Raw genomic sequence first — 20,658 nt, 5'->3', positions numbered from 1 at the left:
TGTCTCCTGTGTCGAAGGCAGATGCACTCATTGCCCGCAAAGGAAGCAGCACAACAAGGCGTGAGCGTCTGCTTGGTGAATGGTCGTAGAACAGTGCGTGGTGCAACGACAGCATTTGTAGGCACCTTTTGCTCTCATCATTGCTGGCGTTCGTCTCCACGAAATGCGTCCGGAGCACGCCGTTCTATAACGCGAGAGAGTGGATTTTTTACAGTTGTCGTCAGTTAACCGTGCGTGGCTGCTGCGTTCGCTGGAAAGAGCACTGCCGTCGTTATCCGGTGTGGTCTAGTGGCTAGGATACCTGGCTCTCACCCAGGAGGCCCGGGTTCGATTCCCGGTACCGGAATTGCGCGTTTTTGTTGCTCCTCTTATGCGACTTGTCTCGACTTTGCTCGACTGACGCTACGCTGACGCGTGCAGAAAGCTACGTTAAGTATGATTCACGGCAACACCTGACGGCGAGAGAGATGAAGCGTCTATCCACTTGTTATCCAGCCACATACCTGTAGTCAAGAGGCTTGGGGGACTGCAAGACATTGCCACGGAGGTGAATGCAGCTAACCACTGTAGTTAGTGTCCTGACAGCGCAGGCACGTTCATTTGCTCGTATACATGTGATGGAGACCGTGTCTGACACTGCTGTGGCGTACACCTTGGCCTAGGCTTTGCTGGGTATCGCCACTTGCATTCCAGCCAGCTGCCTTCGCGGGCGCCTCCGTGGCCATGGCCGTGATCGTCTAGTGGTTAGGACATTGCGTTGTGGCCGCAATAACCCAGGTTCGAATTCTGGTCACGGCAATTTTGAAAGTTTTGCCTTGCTGCCGTTGCAATGACGAGTACTCGAAATGACAGTACTCTCTTGATTTTTTCACTCGTGTTCCGCAGGCCGCAGTTTGCACTACCACTTCATCCCCAACACGTAATGTCGCCTCCCAGAGCGCAGACGTCCGCTGCTCTCTGTAGTCGAAAAGGGCAGTTGTTTGAAGTGCGATGGATGAGCAGCCAGTCCCAGCAGAACAGGAAGCTGTGGCGTGCACTGTTTGTACAAATGCTAGGAACACTGGCGCACCAAGCAGCGCATGTAGCGTGGCCGAGCGCTTTAAGGCGCTGGTTTAAGGCACCAGTCTCTCTGTTGGCGCGGTTTCGAGTCCTGTAGCTGTCGGGGGTTTCGCTGTGATCGCGTTAACCTGCCGCTTTTTCTTCAAGTGTAACCTCCTTGAGCTCACATATGTTTGACACATGGAGCATTCTAGCTCCGCCTGACAGTTACAGCTACGATAATTTAGTGGTTACGGAAAGCCCAGGTTCGAAACCTGGTCACGGCACGAAAACGTCTCTTGACGCTGTCTCCTTAACTGCGACAGCTTACAGACAAGTGGCGTCGCTACCATGCGGCGGGCACGGCTTTTTCTTGCTGTGGATGGCCTAAAGGGACGCTTCCAGTGGGAGAGCAGTGGAAATACATGCCAAGATACTTCCATTTCGAAGTGATCTTTGTAGTACAAAGGAAACGTTTTGCCGCTGCTGCTGCAACGGTAACGTGGCCGAGCGGTCTAAGGCGCTGGTTTTAGGCACCAGTCTCTTCGGAAGCGTGGGTTCGAATTCCACCGTTGCCACTTTTTACGTCTCATTTTTGTGCCGTTGCGGTGTGTTCTCGTGGGGTAGGACGCAGCTCTTGTGACGCGCGTGTTGTGTAGGTAGCGTGGCCGAGCGGTCTAAGGCGCTGGTGTCAGGCACCATTCTCTTCGGAGGCGTGGGTTCCAATCCCACAGCTGCCAAGCGTGTAATGTCTCCTGTGTCGAAGGCAGATGCACTCATTGCCCGCAAAGGAAGCAGCACAACAAGGCGTGAGCGTCTGCTTGGTGAATGGTCGTAGAACAGTGCGTGGTGCAACGACAGCATTTGTAGGCACCTTTTGCTCTCATCATTGCTGGCGTTCGTCTCCACGAAATGCGTCCGGAGCACGCCGTTCTATAACGCGAGAGAGTGGATTTTTTACAGTTGTCGTCAGTTAACCGCGCGTGGCTGCTGCGTTCGCTGGAAAGAGCACTGCCGTCGTTATCCGGTGTGGTCTAGTGGCTAGGATACCTGGCTCTCACCCAGGAGGCCCGGGTTCGATTCCCGGTACCGGAATTGCGCGTTTTTGTTGCTCCTCTTATGCGACTTGTCTCGACTTTGCTCGACTGACGCTACGCTGACGCGTGCAGAAAGCTACGTTAAGTATGATTCACGGCAACACCTGACGGCGAGAGAGATGAAGCGTCTATCCACTTGTTATCCAGCCACATACCTGTAGTCAAGAGGCTTGGGGGACTGCAAGACATTGCCACGGAGGTGAATGCAGCTAACCACTGTAGTTAGTGTCCTGACAGCGCAGGCACGTTCATTTGCTCGTATACATGTGATGGAGACCGTGTCTGACACTGCTGTGGCGTACACCTTGGCCTAGGCTTTGCTGGGTATCGCCACTTGCATTCCAGCCAGCTGCCTTCGCGGGCGCCTCCGTGGCCATGGCCGTGATCGTCTAGTGGTTAGGACATTGCGTTGTGGCCGCAATAACCCAGGTTCGAATTCTGGTCACGGCAATTTTGAAAGTTTTGCCTTGCTGCCGTTGCAATGACGAGTACTCGAAATGACAGTACTCTCTTGATTTTTTCACTCGTGTTCCGCAGGCCGCAGTTTGCACTACCACTTCATCCCCAACACGTAATGTCGCCTCCCAGAGCGCAGACGTCCGCTGCTCTCTGTAGTCGAAAAGGGCAGTTGTTTGAAGTGCGATGGATGAGCAGCCAGTCCCAGCAGAACAGGAAGCTGTGGCGTGCACTGTTTGTACAAATGCTAGGAACACTGGCGCACCAAGCAGCGCATGTAGCGTGGCCGAGCGCTTTAAGGCGCTGGTTTAAGGCACCAGTCTCTCTGTTGGCGCGGTTTCGAGTCCTGTAGCTGTCGGGGGTTTCGCTGTGATCGCGTTAACCTGCCGCTTTTTCTTCAAGTGTAACCTCCTTGAGCTCACATATGTTTGACACATGGAGCATTCTAGCTCCGCCTGACAGTTACAGCTACGATAATTTAGTGGTTACGGAAAGCCCAGGTTCGAAACCTGGTCACGGCACGAAAACGTCTCTTGACGCTGTCTCCTTAACTGCGACAGCTACAGACAAGTGGCGTCGCTACCATGCGGCGGGCACGGCTTTTTCTTGCTGTGGATGGCCTAAAGGGACGCTTCCAGTGGGAGAGCAGTGGAAATACATGCCAAGATACTTCCATTTCGAAGTGATCTTTGTAGTACAAAGGAAACGTTTTGCCGCTGCTGCTGCAACGGTAACGTGGCCGAGCGGTCTAAGGCGCTGGTTTTAGGCACCAGTCTCTTCGGAAGCGTGGGTTCGAATTCCACCGTTGCCACTTTTTACGTCTCATTTTTGTGCCGTTGCGGTGTGTTCTCGTGGGGTAGGACGCAGCTCTTGTGACGCGCGTGTTGTGTAGGTAGCGTGGCCGAGCGGTCTAAGGCGCTGGTGTCAGGCACCATTCTCTTCGGAGGCGTGGGTTCCAATCCCACAGCTGCCAAGCGTGTAATGTCTCCTGTGTCGAAGGCAGATGCACTCATTGCCCGCAAAGGAAGCAGCACAACAAGGCGTGAGCGTCTGCTTGGTGAATGGTCGTAGAACAGTGCGTGGTGCAACGACAGCATTTGTAGGCACCTTTTGCTCTCATCATTGCTGGCGTTCGTCTCCACGAAATGCGTCCGGAGCACGCCGTTCTATAACGCGAGAGAGTGGATTTTTTACAGTTGTCGTCAGTTAACCGCGCGTGGCTGCTGCGTTCGCTGGAAAGAGCACTGCCGTCGTTATCCGGTGTGGTCTAGTGGCTAGGATACCTGGCTCTCACCCAGGAGGCCCGGGTTCGATTCCCGGTACCGGAATTGCGCGTTTTTGTTGCTCCTCTTATGCGACTTGTCTCGACTTTGCTCGACTGACGCTACGCTGACGCGTGCAGAAAGCTACGTTAAGTATGATTCACGGCAACACCTGACGGCGAGAGAGATGAAGCGTCTATCCACTTGTTATCCAGCCACATACCTGTAGTCAAGAGGCTTGGGGGACTGCAAGACATTGCCACGGAGGTGAATGCAGCTAACCACTGTAGTTAGTGTCCTGACAGCGCAGGCACGTTCATTTGCTCGTATACATGTGATGGAGACCGTGTCTGACACTGCTGTGGCGTACACCTTGGCCTAGGCTTTGCTGGGTATCGCCACTTGCATTCCAGCCAGCTGCCTTCGCGGGCGCCTCCGTGGCCATGGCCGTGATCGTCTAGTGGTTAGGACATTGCGTTGTGGCCGCAATAACCCAGGTTCGAATTCTGGTCACGGCAATTTGAAAGTTTTGCCTTGCTGCCGTTGCAATGACGAGTACTCGAAATGACAGTACTCTCTTGATTTTTTCACTCGTGTTCCGCAGGCCGCAGTTTGCACTACCACTTCATCCCCAACACGTAATGTCGCCTCCCAGAGCGCAGACGTCCGCTGCTCTCTGTAGTCGAAAAGGGCAGTTGTTTGAAGTGCGATGGATGAGCAGCCAGTCCCAGCAGAACAGGAAGCTGTGGCGTGCACTGTTTGTACAAATGCTAGGAACACTGGCGCACCAAGCAGCGCATGTAGCGTGGCCGAGCGCTTTAAGGCGCTGGTTTAAGGCACCAGTCTCTCTGTTGGCGCGGTTTCGAGTCCTGTAGCTGTCGGGGGTTTCGCTGTGATCGCGTTAACCTGCCGCTTTTTCTTCAAGTGTAACCTCCTTGAGCTCACATATGTTTGACACATGGAGCATTCTAGCTCCGCCTGACAGTTACAGCTACGATAATTTAGTGGTTACGGAAAGCCCAGGTTCGAAACCTGGTCACGGCACGAAAACGTCTCTTGACGCTGTCTCCTTAACTGCGACAGCTACAGACAAGTGGCGTCGCTACCATGCGGCGGGCACGGCTTTTTCTTGCTGTGGATGGCCTAAAGGGACGCTTCCAGTGGGAGAGCAGTGGAAATACATGCCAAGATACTTCCATTTCGAAGTGATCTTTGTAGTACAAAGGAAACGTTTTGCCGCTGCTGCTGCAACGGTAACGTGGCCGAGCGGTCTAAGGCGCTGGTTTTAGGCACCAGTCTCTTCGGAGGCGTGGGTTCGAATCCCACCGTTGCCACTTTTTACGTCTCATTTTTGTGCCGTTGCGGTGTGTTCTCGTGGGGTAGGACGCAGCTCTTGTGACGCGCGTGTTGTGTAGGTAGCGTGGCCGAGCGGTCTAAGGCGCTGGTGTCAGGCACCATTCTCTTCGGAGGCGTGGGTTCCAATCCCACAGCTGCCAAGCGTGTAATGTCTCCTGTGTCGAAGGCAGATGCACTCATTGCCCGCAAAGGAAGCAGCACAACAAGGCGTGAGCGTCTGCTTGGTGAATGGTCGTAGAACAGTGCGTGGTGCAACGACAGCATTTGTAGGCACCTTTTGCTCTCATCATTGCTGGCGTTCGTCTCCACGAAATGCGTCCGGAGCACGCCGTTCTATAACGCGAGAGAGTGGATTTTTTACAGTTGTCGTCAGTTAACCGTGCGTGGCTGCTGCGTTCGCTGGAAAGAGCACTGCCGTCGTTATCCGGTGTGGTCTAGTGGCTAGGATACCTGGCTCTCACCCAGGAGGCCCGGGTTCGATTCCCGGTACCGGAATTGCGCGTTTTTGTTGCTCCTCTTATGCGACTTGTCTCGACTTTGCTCGACTGACGCTACGCTGACGCGTGCAGAAAGCTACGTTAAGTATGATTCACGGCAACACCTGACGGCGAGAGAGATGAAGCGTCTATCCACTTGTTATCCAGCCACATACCTGTAGTCAAGAGGCTTGGGGGACTGCAAGACATTGCCACGGAGGTGAATGCAGCTAACCACTGTAGTTAGTGTCCTGACAGCGCAGGCACGTTCATTTGCTCGTATACATGTGATGGAGACCGTGTCTGACACTGCTGTGGCGTACACCTTGGCCTAGGCTTTGCTGGGTATCGCCACTTGCATTCCAGCCAGCTGCCTTCGCGGGCGCCTCCGTGGCCATGGCCGTGATCGTCTAGTGGTTAGGACATTGCGTTGTGGCCGCAATAACCCAGGTTCGAATCCTGGTCACGGCAATTTTGAAAGTTTTGCCTTGCTGCCGTTGCAATGACGAGTACTCGAAATGACAGTACTCTCTTGATTTTTTTCACTCGTGTTCCGCAGGCCGCAGTTTGCACTACCACTTCATCCCCAACACGTAATGTCGCCTCCCAGAGCGCAGACGTCCGCTGCTCTCTGTAGTCGAAAAGGGCAGTTGTTTGAAGTGCGATGGATGAGCAGCCAGTCCCAGCAGAACAGGAAGCTGTGGCGTGCACTGTTTGTACAAATGCTAGGAACACTGGCGCACCAAGCAGCGCATGTAGCGTGGCCGAGCGCTTTAAGGCGCTGGTTTAAGGCACCAGTCTCTCTGTTGGCGCGGTTTCGAGTCCTGTAGCTGTCGGGGGTTTCGCTGTGATCGCGTTAACCTGCCGCTTTTTCTTCAAGTGTAACCTCCTTGAGCTCACATATGTTTGACACATGGAGCATTCTAGCTCCGCCTGACAGTTACAGCTACGATAATTTAGTGGTTACGGAAAGCCCAGGTTCGAAACCTGGTCACGGCACGAAAACGTCTCTTGACGCTGTCTCCTTAACTGCGACAGCTACAGACAAGTGGCGTCGCTACCATGCGGCGGGCACGGCTTTTTCTTGCTGTGGATGGCCTAAAGGGACGCTTCCAGTGGGAGAGCAGTGGAAATACATGCCAAGATACTTCCATTTCGAAGTGATCTTTGTAGTACAAAGGAAACGTTTTGCCGCTGCTGCTGCAACGGTAACGTGGCCGAGCGGTCTAAGGCGCTGGTTTTAGGCACCAGTCTCTTCGGAGGCGTGGGTTCGAATCCCACCGTTGCCACTTTTTACGTCTCATTTTTGTGCCGTTGCGGTGTGTTCTCGTGGGGTAGGACGCAGCTCTTGTGACGCGCGTGTTGTGTAGGTAGCGTGGCCGAGCGGTCTAAGGCGCTGGTGTCAGGCACCATTCTCTTCGGAGGCGTGGGTTCCAATCCCACAGCTGCCAAGCGTGTAATGTCTCCTGTGTCGAAGGCAGATGCACTCATTGCCCGCAAAGGAAGCAGCACAACAAGGCGTGAGCGTCTGCTTGGTGAATGGTCGTAGAACAGTGCGTGGTGCAACGACAGCATTTGTAGGCACCTTTTGCTCTCATCATTGCTGGCGTTCGTCTCCACGAAATGCGTCCGGAGCACGCCGTTCTATAACGCGAGAGAGTGGATTTTTTACAGTTGTCGTCAGTTAACCGTGCGTGGCTGCTGCGTTCGCTGGAAAGAGCACTGCCGTCGTTATCCGGTGTGGTCTAGTGGCTAGGATACCTGGCTCTCACCCAGGAGGCCCGGGTTCGATTCCCGGTACCGGAATTGCGCGTTTTTGTTGCTCCTCTTATGCGACTTGTCTCGACTTTGCTCGACTGACGCTACGCTGACGCGTGCAGAAAGCTACGTTAAGTATGATTCACGGCAACACCTGACGGCGAGAGAGATGAAGCGTCTATCCACTTGTTATCCAGCCACATACCTGTAGTCAAGAGGCTTGGGGGACTGCAAGACATTGCCACGGAGGTGAATGCAGCTAACCACTGTAGTTAGTGTCCTGACAGCGCAGGCACGTTCATTTGCTCGTATACATGTGATGGAGACCGTGTCTGACACTGCTGTGGCGTACACCTTGGCCTAGGCTTTGCTGGGTATCGCCACTTGCATTCCAGCCAGCTGCCTTCGCGGGCGCCTCCGTGGCCATGGCCGTGATCGTCTAGTGGTTAGGACATTGCGTTGTGGCCGCAATAACCCAGGTTCGAATCCTGGTCACGGCAATTTTGAAAGTTTTGCCTTGCTGCCGTTGCAATGACGAGTACTCGAAATGACAGTACTCTCTTGATTTTTTTCACTCGTGTTCCGCAGGCCGCAGTTTGCACTACCACTTCATCCCCAACACGTAATGTCGCCTCCCAGAGCGCAGACGTCCGCTGCTCTCTGTAGTCGAAAAGGGCAGTTGTTTGAAGTGCGATGGATGAGCAGCCAGTCCCAGCAGAACAGGAAGCTGTGGCGTGCACTGTTTGTACAAATGCTAGGAACACTGGCGCACCAAGCAGCGCATGTAGCGTGGCCGAGCGCTTTAAGGCGCTGGTTTAAGGCACCAGTCTCTCTGTTGGCGCGGTTTCGAGTCCTGTAGCTGTCGGGGGTTTCGCTGTGATCGCGTTAACCTGCCGCTTTTTCTTCAAGTGTAACCTCCTTGAGCTCACATATGTTTGACACATGGAGCATTCTAGCTCCGCCTGACAGTTACAGCTACGATAATTTAGTGGTTACGGAAAGCCCAGGTTCGAAACCTGGTCACGGCACGAAAACGTCTCTTGACGCTGTCTCCTTAACTGCGACAGCTACAGACAAGTGGCGTCGCTACCATGCGGCGGGCACGGCTTTTTCTTGCTGTGGATGGCCTAAAGGGACGCTTCCAGTGGGAGAGCAGTGGAAATACATGCCAAGATACTTCCATTTCGAAGTGATCTTTGTAGTACAAAGGAAACGTTTTGCCGCTGCTGCTGCAACGGTAACGTGGCCGAGCGGTCTAAGGCGCTGGTTTTAGGCACCAGTCTCTTCGGAGGCGTGGGTTCGAATCCCACCGTTGCCACTTTTTACGTCTCATTTTTGTGCCGTTGCGGTGTGTTCTCGTGGGGTAGGACGCAGCTCTTGTGACGCGCGTGTTGTGTAGGTAGCGTGGCCGAGCGGTCTAAGGCGCTGGTGTCAGGCACCATTCTCTTCGGAGGCGTGGGTTCCAATCCCACAGCTGCCAAGCGTGTAATGTCTCCTGTGTCGAAGGCAGATGCACTCATTGCCCGCAAAGGAAGCAGCACAACAAGGCGTGAGCGTCTGCTTGGTGAATGGTCGTAGAACAGTGCGTGGTGCAACGACAGCATTTGTAGGCACCTTTTGCTCTCATCATTGCTGGCGTTCGTCTCCACGAAATGCGTCCGGAGCACGCCGTTCTATAACGCGAGAGAGTGGATTTTTTACAGTTGTCGTCAGTTAACCGTGCGTGGCTGCTGCGTTCGCTGGAAAGAGCACTGCCGTCGTTATCCGGTGTGGTCTAGTGGCTAGGATACCTGGCTCTCACCCAGGAGGCCCGGGTTCGATTCCCGGTACCGGAATTGCGCGTTTTTGTTGCTCCTCTTATGCGACTTGTCTCGACTTTGCTCGACTGACGCTACGCTGACGCGTGCAGAAAGCTACGTTAAGTATGATTCACGGCAACACCTGACGGCGAGAGAGATGAAGCGTCTATCCACTTGTTATCCAGCCACATACCTGTAGTCAAGAGGCTTGGGGGACTGCAAGACATTGCCACGGAGGTGAATGCAGCTAACCACTGTAGTTAGTGTCCTGACAGCGCAGGCACGTTCATTTGCTCGTATACATGTGATGGAGACCGTGTCTGACACTGCTGTGGCGTACACCTTGGCCTAGGCTTTGCTGGGTATCGCCACTTGCATTCCAGCCAGCTGCCTTCGCGGGCGCCTCCGTGGCCATGGCCGTGATCGTCTAGTGGTTAGGACATTGCGTTGTGGCCGCAATAACCCAGGTTCGAATCCTGGTCACGGCAATTTTGAAAGTTTTGCCTTGCTGCCGTTGCAATGACGAGTACTCGAAATGACAGTACTCTCTTGATTTTTTTCACTCGTGTTCCGCAGGCCGCAGTTTGCACTACCACTTCATCCCCAACACGTAATGTCGCCTCCCAGAGCGCAGACGTCCGCTGCTCTCTGTAGTCGAAAAGGGCAGTTGTTTGAAGTGCGATGGATGAGCAGCCAGTCCCAGCAGAACAGGAAGCTGTGGCGTGCACTGTTTGTACAAATGCTAGGAACACTGGCGCACCAAGCAGCGCATGTAGCGTGGCCGAGCGCTTTAAGGCGCTGGTTTAAGGCACCAGTCTCTCTGTTGGCGCGGTTTCGAGTCCTGTAGCTGTCGGGGGTTTCGCTGTGATCGCGTTAACCTGCCGCTTTTTCTTCAAGTGTAACCTCCTTGAGCTCACATATGTTTGACACATGGAGCATTCTAGCTCCGCCTGACAGTTACAGCTACGATAATTTAGTGGTTACGGAAAGCCCAGGTTCGAAACCTGGTCACGGCACGAAAACGTCTCTTGACGCTGTCTCCTTAACTGCGACAGCTACAGACAAGTGGCGTCGCTACCATGCGGCGGGCACGGCTTTTTCTTGCTGTGGATGGCCTAAAGGGACGCTTCCAGTGGGAGAGCAGTGGAAATACATGCCAAGATACTTCCATTTCGAAGTGATCTTTGTAGTACAAAGGAAACGTTTTGCCGCTGCTGCTGCAACGGTAACGTGGCCGAGCGGTCTAAGGCGCTGGTTTTAGGCACCAGTCTCTTCGGAGGCGTGGGTTCGAATCCCACCGTTGCCACTTTTTACGTCTCATTTTTGTGCCGTTGCGGTGTGTTCTCGTGGGGTAGGACGCAGCTCTTGTGACGCGCGTGTTGTGTAGGTAGCGTGGCCGAGCGGTCTAAGGCGCTGGTGTCAGGCACCATTCTCTTCGGAGGCGTGGGTTCCAATCCCACAGCTGCCAAGCGTGTAATGTCTCCTGTGTCGAAGGCAGATGCACTCATTGCCCGCAAAGGAAGCAGCACAACAAGGCGTGAGCGTCTGCTTGGTGAATGGTCGTAGAACAGTGCGTGGTGCAACGACAGCATTTGTAGGCACCTTTTGCTCTCATCATTGCTGGCGTTCGTCTCCACGAAATGCGTCCGGAGCACGCCGTTCTATAACGCGAGAGAGTGGATTTTTTACAGTTGTCGTCAGTTAACCGTGCGTGGCTGCTGCGTTCGCTGGAAAGAGCACTGCCGTCGTTATCCGGTGTGGTCTAGTGGCTAGGATACCTGGCTCTCACCCAGGAGGCCCGGGTTCGATTCCCGGTACCGGAATTGCGCGTTTTTGTTGCTCCTCTTATGCGACTTGTCTCGACTTTGCTCGACTGACGCTACGCTGACGCGTGCAGAAAGCTACGTTAAGTATGATTCACGGCAACACCTGACGGCGAGAGAGATGAAGCGTCTATCCACTTGTTATCCAGCCACATACCTGTAGTCAAGAGGCTTGGGGGACTGCAAGACATTGCCACGGAGGTGAATGCAGCTAACCACTGTAGTTAGTGTCCTGACAGCGCAGGCACGTTCATTTGCTCGTATACATGTGATGGAGACCGTGTCTGACACTGCTGTGGCGTACACCTTGGCCTAGGCTTTGCTGGGTATCGCCACTTGCATTCCAGCCAGCTGCCTTCGCGGGCGCCTCCGTGGCCATGGCCGTGATCGTCTAGTGGTTAGGACATTGCGTTGTGGCCGCAATAACCCAGGTTCGAATCCTGGTCACGGCAATTTTGAAAGTTTTGCCTTGCTGCCGTTGCAATGACGAGTACTCGAAATGACAGTACTCTCTTGATTTTTTTCACTCGTGTTCCGCAGGCCGCAGTTTGCACTACCACTTCATCCCCAACACGTAATGTCGCCTCCCAGAGCGCAGACGTCCGCTGCTCTCTGTAGTCGAAAAGGGCAGTTGTTTGAAGTGCGATGGATGAGCAGCCAGTCCCAGCAGAACAGGAAGCTGTGGCGTGCACTGTTTGTACAAATGCTAGGAACACTGGCGCACCAAGCAGCGCATGTAGCGTGGCCGAGCGCTTTAAGGCGCTGGTTTAAGGCACCAGTCTCTCTGTTGGCGCGGTTTCGAGTCCTGTAGCTGTCGGGGGTTTCGCTGTGATCGCGTTAACCTGCCGCTTTTTCTTCAAGTGTAACCTCCTTGAGCTCACATATGTTTGACACATGGAGCATTCTAGCTCCGCCTGACAGTTACAGCTACGATAATTTAGTGGTTACGGAAAGCCCAGGTTCGAAACCTGGTCACGGCACGAAAACGTCTCTTGACGCTGTCTCCTTAACTGCGACAGCTACAGACAAGTGGCGTCGCTACCATGCGGCGGGCACGGCTTTTTCTTGCTGTGGATGGCCTAAAGGGACGCTTCCAGTGGGAGAGCAGTGGAAATACATGCCAAGATACTTCCATTTCGAAGTGATCTTTGTAGTACAAAGGAAACGTTTTGCCGCTGCTGCTGCAACGGTAACGTGGCCGAGCGGTCTAAGGCGCTGGTTTTAGGCACCAGTCTCTTCGGAGGCGTGGGTTCGAATCCCACCGTTGCCACTTTTTACGTCTCATTTTTGTGCCGTTGCGGTGTGTTCTCGTGGGGTAGGACGCAGCTCTTGTGACGCGCGTGTTGTGTAGGTAGCGTGGCCGAGCGGTCTAAGGCGCTGGTGTCAGGCACCATTCTCTTCGGAGGCGTGGGTTCCAATCCCACAGCTGCCAAGCGTGTAATGTCTCCTGTGTCGAAGGCAGATGCACTCATTGCCCGCAAAGGAAGCAGCACAACAAGGCGTGAGCGTCTGCTTGGTGAATGGTCGTAGAACAGTGCGTGGTGCAACGACAGCATTTGTAGGCACCTTTTGCTCTCATCATTGCTGGCGTTCGTCTCCACGAAATGCGTCCGGGGCACGCCGTTCTATAACGCGAGAGAGTGGATTTTTTACAGTTGTCGTCAGTTAACCGTGCGTGGCTGCTGCGTTCGCTGGAAAGAGCACTGCCGTCGTTATCCGGTGTGGTCTAGTGGCTAGGATACCTGGCTCTCACCCAGGAGGCCCGGGTTCGATTCCCGGTACCGGAATTGCGCGTTTTTGTTGCTCCTCTTATGCGACTTGTCTCGACTTTGCTCGACTGACGCTACGCTGACGCGTGCAGAAAGCTACGTTAAGTATGATTCACGGCAACACCTGACGGCGAGAGAGATGAAGCGTCTATCCACTTGTTATCCAGCCACATACCTGTAGTCAAGAGGCTTGGGGGACTGCAAGACATTGCCACGGAGGTGAATGCAGCTAACCACTGTAGTTAGTGTCCTGACAGCGCAGGCACGTTCATTTGCTCGTATACATGTGATGGAGACCGTGTCTGACACTGCTGTGGCGTACACCTTGGCCTAGGCTTTGCTGGGTATCGCCACTTGCATTCCAGCCAGCTGCCTTCGCGGGCGCCTCCGTGGCCATGGCCGTGATCGTCTAGTGGTTAGGACATTGCGTTGTGGCCGCAATAACCCAGGTTCGAATCCTGGTCACGGCAATTTTGAAAGTTTTGCCTTGCTGCCGTTGCAATGACGAGTACTCGAAATGACAGTACTCTCTTGATTTTTTTCACTCGTGTTCCGCAGGCCGCAGTTTGCACTACCACTTCATCCCCAACACGTAATGTCGCCTCCCAGAGCGCAGACGTCCGCTGCTCTCTGTAGTCGAAAAGGGCAGTTGTTTGAAGTGCGATGGATGAGCAGCCAGTCCCAGCAGAACAGGAAGCTGTGGCGTGCACTGTTTGTACAAATGCTAGGAACACTGGCGCACCAAGCAGCGCATGTAGCGTGGCCGAGCGCTTTAAGGCGCTGGTTTAAGGCACCAGTCTCTCTGTTGGCGCGGTTTCGAGTCCTGTAGCTGTCGGGGGTTTCGCTGTGATCGCGTTAACCTGCCGCTTTTTCTTCAAGTGTAACCTCCTTGAGCTCACATATGTTTGACACATGGAGCATTCTAGCTCCGCCTGACAGTTACAGCTACGATAATTTAGTGGTTACGGAAAGCCCAGGTTCGAAACCTGGTCACGGCACGAAAACGTCTCTTGACGCTGTCTCCTTAACTGCGACAGCTACAGACAAGTGGCGTCGCTACCATGCGGCGGGCACGGCTTTTTCTTGCTGTGGATGGCCTAAAGGGACGCTTCCAGTGGGAGAGCAGTGGAAATACATGCCAAGATACTTCCATTTCGAAGTGATCTTTGTAGTACAAAGGAAACGTTTTGCCGCTGCTGCTGCAACGGTAACGTGGCCGAGCGGTCTAAGGCGCTGGTTTTAGGCACCAGTCTCTTCGGAGGCGTGGGTTCGAATCCCACCGTTGCCACTTTTTACGTCTCATTTTTGTGCCGTTGCGGTGTGTTCTCGTGGGGTAGGACGCAGCTCTTGTGACGCGCGTGTTGTGTAGGTAGCGTGGCCGAGCGGTCTAAGGCGCTGGTGTCAGGCACCATTCTCTTCGGAGGCGTGGGTTCCAATCCCACAGCTGCCAAGCGTGTAATGTCTCCTGTGTCGAAGGCAGATGCACTCATTGCCCGCAAAGGAAGCAGCACAACAAGGCGTGAGCGTCTGCTTGGTGAATGGTCGTAGAACAGTGCGTGGTGCAACGACAGCATTTGTAGGCACCTTTTGCTCTCATCATTGCTGGCGTTCGTCTCCACGAAATGCGTCCGGAGCACGCCGTTCTATAACGCGAGAGAGTGGATTTTTTACAGTTGTCGTCAGTTAACCGTGCGTGGCTGCTGCGTTCGCTGGAAAGAGCACTGCCGTCGTTATCCGGTGTGGTCTAGTGGCTAGGATACCTGGCTCTCACCCAGGAGGCCCGGGTTCGATTCCCGGTACCGGAATTGCGCGTTTTTGTTGCTCCTCTTATGCGACTTGTCTCGACTTTGCTCGACTGACGCTACGCTGACGCGTGCAGAAAGCTACGTTAAGTATGATTCACGGCAACACCTGACGGCGAGAGAGATGAAGCGTCTATCCACTTGTTATCCAGCCACATACCTGTAGTCAAGAGGCTTGGGGGACTGCAAGACATTGCCACGGAGGTGAATGCAGCTAACCACTGTAGTTAGTGTCCTGACAGCGCAGGCACGTTCATTTGCTCGTATACATGTGATGGAGACCGTGTCTGACACTGCTGTGGCGCACACCTTGGCCTAGGCTTTGCTGGGTATCGCCACTTGCATTCCAGCCAGCTGCCTTCGCGGGCGCCTCCGTGGCCATGGCCGTGATCGTCTAGTGGTTAGGACATTGCGTTGTGGCCGCAATAACCCAGGTTCGAATCCTGGTCACGGCAATTTTGAAAGTTTTGCCTTGCTGCCGTTGCAATGACGAGTACTCGAAATGACAGTACTCTCTTGATTTTTTTCACTCGTGTTCCGCAGGCCGCAGTTTGCACTACCACTTCATCCCCAACACGTAATGTCGCCTCCCAGAGCGCAGACGTCCGCTGCTCTCTGTAGTCGAAAAGGGCAGTTGTTTGAAGTGCGATGGATGAGCAGCCAGTCCCAGCAGAACAGGAAGCTGTGGCGTGCACTGTTTGTACAAATGCTAGGAACACTGGCGCACCAAGCAGCGCATGTAGCGTGGCCGAGCGCTTTAAGGCGCTGGTTTAAGGCACCAGTCTCTCTGTTGGCGCGGTTTCGAGTCCTGTAGCTGTCGGGGGTTTCGCTGTGATCGCGTTAACCTGCCGCTTTTTCTTCAAGTGTAACCTCCTTGAGCTCACATATGTTTGACACATGGAGCATTCTAGCTCCGCCTGACAGTTACAGCTACGATAATTTAGTGGTTACGGAAAGCCCAGGTTCGAAACCTGGTCACGGCACGAAAACGTCTCTTGACGCTGTCTCCTTAACTGCGACAGCTACAGACAAGTGGCGTCGCTACCATGCGGCGGGCACGGCTTTTTCTTGCTGTGGATGGCCTAAAGGGACGCTTCCAGTGGGAGAGCAGTGGAAATACATGCCAAGATACTTCCATTTCGAAGTGATCTTTGTAGTACAAAGGAAACGTTTTGCCGCTGCTGCTGCAACGGTAACGTGGCCGAACGGTCTAAGGCGCTGGTTTTAGGCACCAGTCTCTTCGGAGGCGTGGGTTCGAATCCCACCGTTGCCACTTTTTACGTCTCATTTTTGTGCCGTTGCGGTGTGTTCTCGTGGGGTAGGACGCAGCTCTTGTGACGCGCGTGTTGTGTAGGTAGCGTGGCCGAGCGGTCTAAGGCGCTGGTGTCAGGCACCATTCTCTTCGGAGGCGTGGGTTCCAATCCCACAGCTGCCAAGCGTGTAATGTCTCCTGTGTCGAAGGCAGATGCACTCATTGCCCGCAAAGGAAGCAGCACAACAAGGCGTGAGCGTCTGCTTGGTGAATGGTCGTAGAACAGTGCGTGGTGCAACGACAGCATTTGTAGGCACCTTTTGCTCTCATCATTGCTGGCGTTCGTCTCCACGAAATGCGTCCGGGGCACGCCGTTCTATAACGCGAGAGAGTGGATTTTTTACAGTTGTCGTCAGTTAACCGTGCGTGGCTGCTGCGTTCGCTGGAAAGAGCACTGCCGTCGTTATCCGGTGTGGTCCAGTGGCTAGGATACCTGGCTCTCACCCAGGAGGCCCGGGTTCGATTCCCGGTACCGGAATTGCGCGTTTTTGTTGCTCCTCTTATGCGACTTGTCTCGACTTTGCTCGACTGACGCTACGCTGACGCGTGCAGAAAGCTACGTTAAGTATGATTCACGGCAACACCTGACGGCGAGAGAGATGAAGCGTCTATCCACTTGTTATCCAGCCACATACCTGTAGTCAAGAGGCTTGGGGGACTGCAAGACATTGCCACGGAGGTGAATGCAGCTAACCACTGTAGTTAGTGTCCTGACAGCGCAGGCACGTTCATTTGCTCGTATACATGTGATGGAGACCGTGTCTGACACTGCTGTGGCGTACACCTTGGCCTAGGCTTTGCTGGGTATCGCCACTTGCATTCCAGCCAGCTGCCTTCGCGGGCGCCTCCGTGGCCATGGCCGTGATCGTCTAGTGGTTAGGACATTGCGTTGTGGCCGCAATAACCCAGGTTCGAATCCTGGTCACGGCAATTTTGAAAGTTTTGCCTTGCTGCCGTTGCAATGACGAGTACTCGAAATGACAGTACTCTCTTGATTTTTTTCACTCGTGTTCCGCAGGCCGCAGTTTGCACTACCACTTCATCCCCAACACGTAATGTCGCCTCCCAGAGCGCAGACGTCCGCTGCTCTCTGTAGTCGAAAAGGGCAGTTGTTTGAAGTGCGATGGATGAGCAGCCAGTCCCAGCAGAACAGGAAGCTGTGGCGTGCACTGTTTGTACAAATGCTAGGAACACTGGCGCACCAAGCAGCGCATGTAGCGTGGCCGAGCGCTTTAAGGCGCTGGTTTAAGGCACCAGTCTCTCTGTTGGCGCGGTTTCGAGTCCTGTAGCTGTCGGGGGTTTCGCTGTGATCGCGTTAACCTGCCGCTTTTTCTTCAAGTGTAACCTCCTTGAGCTCACATATGTTTGACACATGGAGCATTCTAGCTCCGCCTGACAGTTACAGCTACGATAATTTAGTGGTTACGGAAAGCCCAGGTTCGAAACCTGGTCACGGCACGAAAACGTCTCTTGACGCTGTCTCCTTAACTGCGACAGCTACAGACAAGTGGCGTCGCTACCATGCGGCGGGCACGGCTTTTTCTTGCTGTGGATGGCCTAAAGGGACGCTTCCAGTGGGAGAGCAGTGGAAATACATGCCAAGATACTTCCATTTCGAAGTGATCTTTGTAGTACAAAGGAAACGTTTTGCCGCTGCTGCTGCAACGGTAACGTGGCCGAACGGTCTAAGGCGCTGGTTTTAGGCACCAGTCTCTTCGGAGGCGTGGGTTCGAATCCCACCGTTGCCACTTTTTACGTCTCATTTTTGTGCCGTTGCGGTGTGTTCTCGTGGGGTAGGACGCAGCTCTTGTGACGCGCGTGTTGTGTAGGTAGCGTGGCCGAGCGGTCTAAGGCGCTGGTGTCAGGCACCATTCTCTTCGGAGGCGTGGGTTCCAATCCCACAGCTGCCAAGCGTGTAATGTCTCCTGTGTCGAAGGCAGATGCACTCATTGCCCGCAAAGGAAGCAGCACAACAAGGCGTGAGCGTCTGCTTGGTGAATGGTCGTAGAACAGTGCGTGGTGCAACGACAGCATTTGTAGGCACCTTTTGCTCTCATCATTGCTGGCGTTCGTCTCCACGAAATGCGTCCGGGGCACGCCGTTCTATAACGCGAGAGAGTGGATTTTTTACAGTTGTCGTCAGTTAACCGTGCGTGGCTGCTGCGTTCGCTGGAAAGAGCACTGCCGTCGTTATCCGGTGTGGTCCAGTGGCTAGGATACCTGGCTCTCACCCAGGAGGCCCGGGTTCGATTCCCGGTACCGGAATTGCGCGTTTTTGTTGCTCCTCTTATGCGACTTGTCTCGACTTTGCTCGACTGACGCTACGCTGACGCGTGCAGAAAGCTACGTTAAGTATGATTCACGGCAACACCTGACGGCGAGAGAGATGAAGCGTCTATCCACTTGTTATCCAGCCACATACCTGTAGTCAAGAGGCTTGGGGGACTGCAAGACATTGCCACGGAGGTGAATGCAGCTAACCACTGTAGTTAGTGTCCTGACAGCGCAGGCACGTTCATTTGCTCGTATACATGTGATGGAGACCGTGTCTGACACTGCTGTGGCGTACACCTTGGCCTAGGCTTTGCTGGGTATCGCCACTTGCATTCCAGCCAGCTGCCTTCGCGGGCGCCTCCGTGGCCATGGCCGTGATCGTCTAGTGGTTAGGACATTGCGTTGTGGCCGCAATAACCCAGGTTCGAATCCTGGTCACGGCAATTTTGAAAGTTTTGCCTTGCTGCCGTTGCAATGACGAGTACTCGAAATGACAGTACTCTCTTGATTTTTTTCACTCGTGTTCCGCAGGCCGCAGTTTGCACTACCACTTCATCCCCAACACGTAATGTCGCCTCCCAGAGCGCAGACGTCCGCTGCTCTCTGTAGTCGAAAAGGGCAGTTGTTTGAAGTGCGATGGATGAGCAGCCAGTCCCAGCAGAACAGGAAGCTGTGGCGTGCACTGTTTGTACAAATGCTAGGAACACTGGCGCACCAAGCAGCGCATGTAGCGTGGCCGAGCGCTTTAAGGCGCTGGTTTAAGGCACCAGTCTCTCTGTTGGCGCGGTTTCGAGTCCTGTAGCTGTCGGGGGTTTCGCTGTGATCGCGTTAACCTGCCGCTTTTTCTTCAAGTGTAACCTCCTTGAGCTCACATATGTTTGACACATGGAGCATTCTAGCTCCGCCTGACAGTTACAGCTACGATAATTTAGTGGTTACGGAAAGCCCAGGTTCGAAACCTGGTCACGGCACGAAAACGTCTCTTGACGCTGTCTCCTTAACTGCGACAGCTACAGACAAGTGGCGTCGCTACCATGCGGCGGGCACGGCTTTTTCTTGCTGTGGATGGCCTAAAGGGACGCTTCCAGTGGGAGAGCAGTGGAAATACATGCCAAGATACTTCCATTTCGAAGTGATCTTTGTAGTACAAAGGAAACGTTTTGCCGCTGCTGCTGCAACGGTAACGTGGCCGAGCGGTCTAAGGCGCTGGTTTTAGGCACCAGTCTCTTCGGAGGCGTGGGTTCGAATCCCACCGTTGCCACTTTTTACGTCTCATTTTTGTGCCGTTGCGGTGTGTTCTCGTGGGGTAGGACGCAGCTCTTGTGACGCGCGTGTTGTGTAGGTAGCGTGGCCGAGCGGTCTAAGGCGCTGGTGTCAGGCACCATTCTCTTCGGAGGCGTGGGTTCCAATCCCACAGCTGCCAAGCGTGTAATGTCTCCTGTGTCGAAGGCAGATGCACTCATTGCCCGCAAAGGAAGCAGCACAACAAGGCGTGAGCGTCTGCTTGGTGAATGGTCGTAGAACAGTGCGTGGTGCAACGACAGCATTTGTAGGCACCTTTTGCTCTCATCATTGCTGGCGTTCGTCTCCACGAAATGCGTCCGGAGCACGCCGTTCTATAACGCGAGAGAGTGGATTTTTTACAGTTGTCGTCAGTTAACCGTGCGTGGCTGCTGCGTTCGCTGGAAAGAGCACTGCCGTCGTTATCCGGTGTGGTCTAGTGGCTAGGATACCTGGCTCTCACCCAGGAGGCCCGGGTTCGATTCCCGGTACCGGAATTGCGCGTTTTTGTTGCTCCTCTTATGCGACTTGTCTCGACTTTGCTCGACTGACGCTACGCTGACGCGTGCAGAAAGCTACGTTAAGTATGATTCACGGCAACACCTGACGGCGAGAGAGATGAAGCGTCTATCCACTTGTTATCCAGCCACATACCTGTAGTCAAGAGGCTTGGGGGACTGCAAGACATTGCCACGGAGGTGAATGCAGCTAACCACTGTAGTTAGTGTCCTGACAGCGCAGGCACGTTCATTTGCTCGTATACATGTGATGGAGACCGTGTCTGACACTGCTGTGGCGCACACCTTGGCCTAGGCTTTGCTGGGTATCGCCACTTGCATTCCAGCCAGCTGCCTTCGCGGGCGCCTCCGTGGCCATGGCCGTGATCGTCTAGTGGTTAGGACATTGCGTTGTGGCCGCAATAACCCAGGTTCGAATCCTGGTCACGGCAATTTTGAAAGTTTTGCCTTGCTGCCGTTGCAATGACGAGTACTCGAAATGACAGTACTCTCTTGATTTTTTTCACTCGTGTTCCGCAGGCCGCAGTTTGCACTACCACTTCATCCCCAACACGTAATGTCGCCTCCCAGAGCGCAGACGTCCGCTGCTCTCTGTAGTCGAAAAGGGCAGTTGTTTGAAGTGCGATGGATGAGCAGC

General features: G+C 54.1%; 35 non-coding genes across 35 annotated transcripts; all 35 read left to right on the top strand.

Annotated features, from left to right (window-relative positions):
* The first annotated feature begins 274 nt into the window (after positions 1-274).
* Positions 275-346, top strand: Trnae-cuc (transfer RNA glutamic acid (anticodon CUC)). Its single transcript has one exon. It is a non-coding gene; the product is annotated as a tRNA-Glu (tRNA).
* Positions 347-726: 380 nt separating this feature from the next.
* Positions 727-798, top strand: Trnah-gug (transfer RNA histidin (anticodon GUG)). The gene has a single exon. It is a non-coding gene; the product is annotated as a tRNA-His (tRNA).
* Positions 799-1,534: 736 nt separating this feature from the next.
* On the top strand, positions 1,535-1,616 carry Trnal-uag (transfer RNA leucine (anticodon UAG)). The gene has a single exon. It is a non-coding gene; the product is annotated as a tRNA-Leu (tRNA).
* Positions 1,617-2,061: 445 nt separating this feature from the next.
* Positions 2,062-2,133, top strand: Trnae-cuc (transfer RNA glutamic acid (anticodon CUC)). The gene has a single exon. It is a non-coding gene; the product is annotated as a tRNA-Glu (tRNA).
* Positions 2,134-2,513: 380 nt separating this feature from the next.
* Trnah-gug (transfer RNA histidin (anticodon GUG)) lies at positions 2,514-2,585 on the top strand. Its single transcript has one exon. It is a non-coding gene; the product is annotated as a tRNA-His (tRNA).
* A 735-nt stretch (positions 2,586-3,320) lies between these two features.
* Positions 3,321-3,402, top strand: Trnal-uag (transfer RNA leucine (anticodon UAG)). The gene has a single exon. It is a non-coding gene; the product is annotated as a tRNA-Leu (tRNA).
* A 445-nt stretch (positions 3,403-3,847) lies between these two features.
* Trnae-cuc (transfer RNA glutamic acid (anticodon CUC)) lies at positions 3,848-3,919 on the top strand. The gene has a single exon. It is a non-coding gene; the product is annotated as a tRNA-Glu (tRNA).
* A 380-nt stretch (positions 3,920-4,299) lies between these two features.
* On the top strand, positions 4,300-4,371 carry Trnah-gug (transfer RNA histidin (anticodon GUG)). Its single transcript has one exon. It is a non-coding gene; the product is annotated as a tRNA-His (tRNA).
* A 734-nt stretch (positions 4,372-5,105) lies between these two features.
* Trnal-uag (transfer RNA leucine (anticodon UAG)) lies at positions 5,106-5,187 on the top strand. Its single transcript has one exon. It is a non-coding gene; the product is annotated as a tRNA-Leu (tRNA).
* Positions 5,188-5,632: 445 nt separating this feature from the next.
* On the top strand, positions 5,633-5,704 carry Trnae-cuc (transfer RNA glutamic acid (anticodon CUC)). The gene has a single exon. It is a non-coding gene; the product is annotated as a tRNA-Glu (tRNA).
* A 380-nt stretch (positions 5,705-6,084) lies between these two features.
* Positions 6,085-6,156, top strand: Trnah-gug (transfer RNA histidin (anticodon GUG)). Its single transcript has one exon. It is a non-coding gene; the product is annotated as a tRNA-His (tRNA).
* A 736-nt stretch (positions 6,157-6,892) lies between these two features.
* On the top strand, positions 6,893-6,974 carry Trnal-uag (transfer RNA leucine (anticodon UAG)). Its single transcript has one exon. It is a non-coding gene; the product is annotated as a tRNA-Leu (tRNA).
* A 445-nt stretch (positions 6,975-7,419) lies between these two features.
* Trnae-cuc (transfer RNA glutamic acid (anticodon CUC)) lies at positions 7,420-7,491 on the top strand. The gene has a single exon. It is a non-coding gene; the product is annotated as a tRNA-Glu (tRNA).
* A 380-nt stretch (positions 7,492-7,871) lies between these two features.
* Positions 7,872-7,943, top strand: Trnah-gug (transfer RNA histidin (anticodon GUG)). Its single transcript has one exon. It is a non-coding gene; the product is annotated as a tRNA-His (tRNA).
* A 736-nt stretch (positions 7,944-8,679) lies between these two features.
* On the top strand, positions 8,680-8,761 carry Trnal-uag (transfer RNA leucine (anticodon UAG)). Its single transcript has one exon. It is a non-coding gene; the product is annotated as a tRNA-Leu (tRNA).
* A 445-nt stretch (positions 8,762-9,206) lies between these two features.
* Positions 9,207-9,278, top strand: Trnae-cuc (transfer RNA glutamic acid (anticodon CUC)). The gene has a single exon. It is a non-coding gene; the product is annotated as a tRNA-Glu (tRNA).
* A 380-nt stretch (positions 9,279-9,658) lies between these two features.
* On the top strand, positions 9,659-9,730 carry Trnah-gug (transfer RNA histidin (anticodon GUG)). The gene has a single exon. It is a non-coding gene; the product is annotated as a tRNA-His (tRNA).
* Positions 9,731-10,466: 736 nt separating this feature from the next.
* Trnal-uag (transfer RNA leucine (anticodon UAG)) lies at positions 10,467-10,548 on the top strand. Its single transcript has one exon. It is a non-coding gene; the product is annotated as a tRNA-Leu (tRNA).
* A 445-nt stretch (positions 10,549-10,993) lies between these two features.
* Trnae-cuc (transfer RNA glutamic acid (anticodon CUC)) lies at positions 10,994-11,065 on the top strand. The gene has a single exon. It is a non-coding gene; the product is annotated as a tRNA-Glu (tRNA).
* A 380-nt stretch (positions 11,066-11,445) lies between these two features.
* On the top strand, positions 11,446-11,517 carry Trnah-gug (transfer RNA histidin (anticodon GUG)). Its single transcript has one exon. It is a non-coding gene; the product is annotated as a tRNA-His (tRNA).
* Positions 11,518-12,253: 736 nt separating this feature from the next.
* Positions 12,254-12,335, top strand: Trnal-uag (transfer RNA leucine (anticodon UAG)). The gene has a single exon. It is a non-coding gene; the product is annotated as a tRNA-Leu (tRNA).
* Positions 12,336-12,780: 445 nt separating this feature from the next.
* Trnae-cuc (transfer RNA glutamic acid (anticodon CUC)) lies at positions 12,781-12,852 on the top strand. The gene has a single exon. It is a non-coding gene; the product is annotated as a tRNA-Glu (tRNA).
* Positions 12,853-13,232: 380 nt separating this feature from the next.
* On the top strand, positions 13,233-13,304 carry Trnah-gug (transfer RNA histidin (anticodon GUG)). The gene has a single exon. It is a non-coding gene; the product is annotated as a tRNA-His (tRNA).
* A 736-nt stretch (positions 13,305-14,040) lies between these two features.
* Positions 14,041-14,122, top strand: Trnal-uag (transfer RNA leucine (anticodon UAG)). The gene has a single exon. It is a non-coding gene; the product is annotated as a tRNA-Leu (tRNA).
* Positions 14,123-14,567: 445 nt separating this feature from the next.
* Trnae-cuc (transfer RNA glutamic acid (anticodon CUC)) lies at positions 14,568-14,639 on the top strand. Its single transcript has one exon. It is a non-coding gene; the product is annotated as a tRNA-Glu (tRNA).
* Positions 14,640-15,019: 380 nt separating this feature from the next.
* Positions 15,020-15,091, top strand: Trnah-gug (transfer RNA histidin (anticodon GUG)). The gene has a single exon. It is a non-coding gene; the product is annotated as a tRNA-His (tRNA).
* Positions 15,092-15,827: 736 nt separating this feature from the next.
* Positions 15,828-15,909, top strand: Trnal-uag (transfer RNA leucine (anticodon UAG)). Its single transcript has one exon. It is a non-coding gene; the product is annotated as a tRNA-Leu (tRNA).
* A 445-nt stretch (positions 15,910-16,354) lies between these two features.
* Positions 16,355-16,426, top strand: Trnae-cuc (transfer RNA glutamic acid (anticodon CUC)). Its single transcript has one exon. It is a non-coding gene; the product is annotated as a tRNA-Glu (tRNA).
* Positions 16,427-16,806: 380 nt separating this feature from the next.
* On the top strand, positions 16,807-16,878 carry Trnah-gug (transfer RNA histidin (anticodon GUG)). The gene has a single exon. It is a non-coding gene; the product is annotated as a tRNA-His (tRNA).
* Positions 16,879-17,614: 736 nt separating this feature from the next.
* On the top strand, positions 17,615-17,696 carry Trnal-uag (transfer RNA leucine (anticodon UAG)). Its single transcript has one exon. It is a non-coding gene; the product is annotated as a tRNA-Leu (tRNA).
* Positions 17,697-18,141: 445 nt separating this feature from the next.
* On the top strand, positions 18,142-18,213 carry Trnae-cuc (transfer RNA glutamic acid (anticodon CUC)). The gene has a single exon. It is a non-coding gene; the product is annotated as a tRNA-Glu (tRNA).
* A 380-nt stretch (positions 18,214-18,593) lies between these two features.
* On the top strand, positions 18,594-18,665 carry Trnah-gug (transfer RNA histidin (anticodon GUG)). Its single transcript has one exon. It is a non-coding gene; the product is annotated as a tRNA-His (tRNA).
* A 736-nt stretch (positions 18,666-19,401) lies between these two features.
* On the top strand, positions 19,402-19,483 carry Trnal-uag (transfer RNA leucine (anticodon UAG)). Its single transcript has one exon. It is a non-coding gene; the product is annotated as a tRNA-Leu (tRNA).
* A 445-nt stretch (positions 19,484-19,928) lies between these two features.
* Positions 19,929-20,000, top strand: Trnae-cuc (transfer RNA glutamic acid (anticodon CUC)). Its single transcript has one exon. It is a non-coding gene; the product is annotated as a tRNA-Glu (tRNA).
* Positions 20,001-20,380: 380 nt separating this feature from the next.
* Trnah-gug (transfer RNA histidin (anticodon GUG)) lies at positions 20,381-20,452 on the top strand. Its single transcript has one exon. It is a non-coding gene; the product is annotated as a tRNA-His (tRNA).
* The last annotated feature ends 206 nt before the right edge of the window (positions 20,453-20,658 follow it).

Source organism: Schistocerca serialis, unplaced genomic scaffold (genome assembly GCF_023864345.2).
Source record: "Schistocerca serialis cubense isolate TAMUIC-IGC-003099 unplaced genomic scaffold, iqSchSeri2.2 HiC_scaffold_759, whole genome shotgun sequence".
NCBI lineage: Eukaryota > Metazoa > Arthropoda > Insecta > Orthoptera > Acrididae > Schistocerca > Schistocerca serialis.
This window is presented reverse-complemented; position numbering and strand designations above follow the sequence as displayed.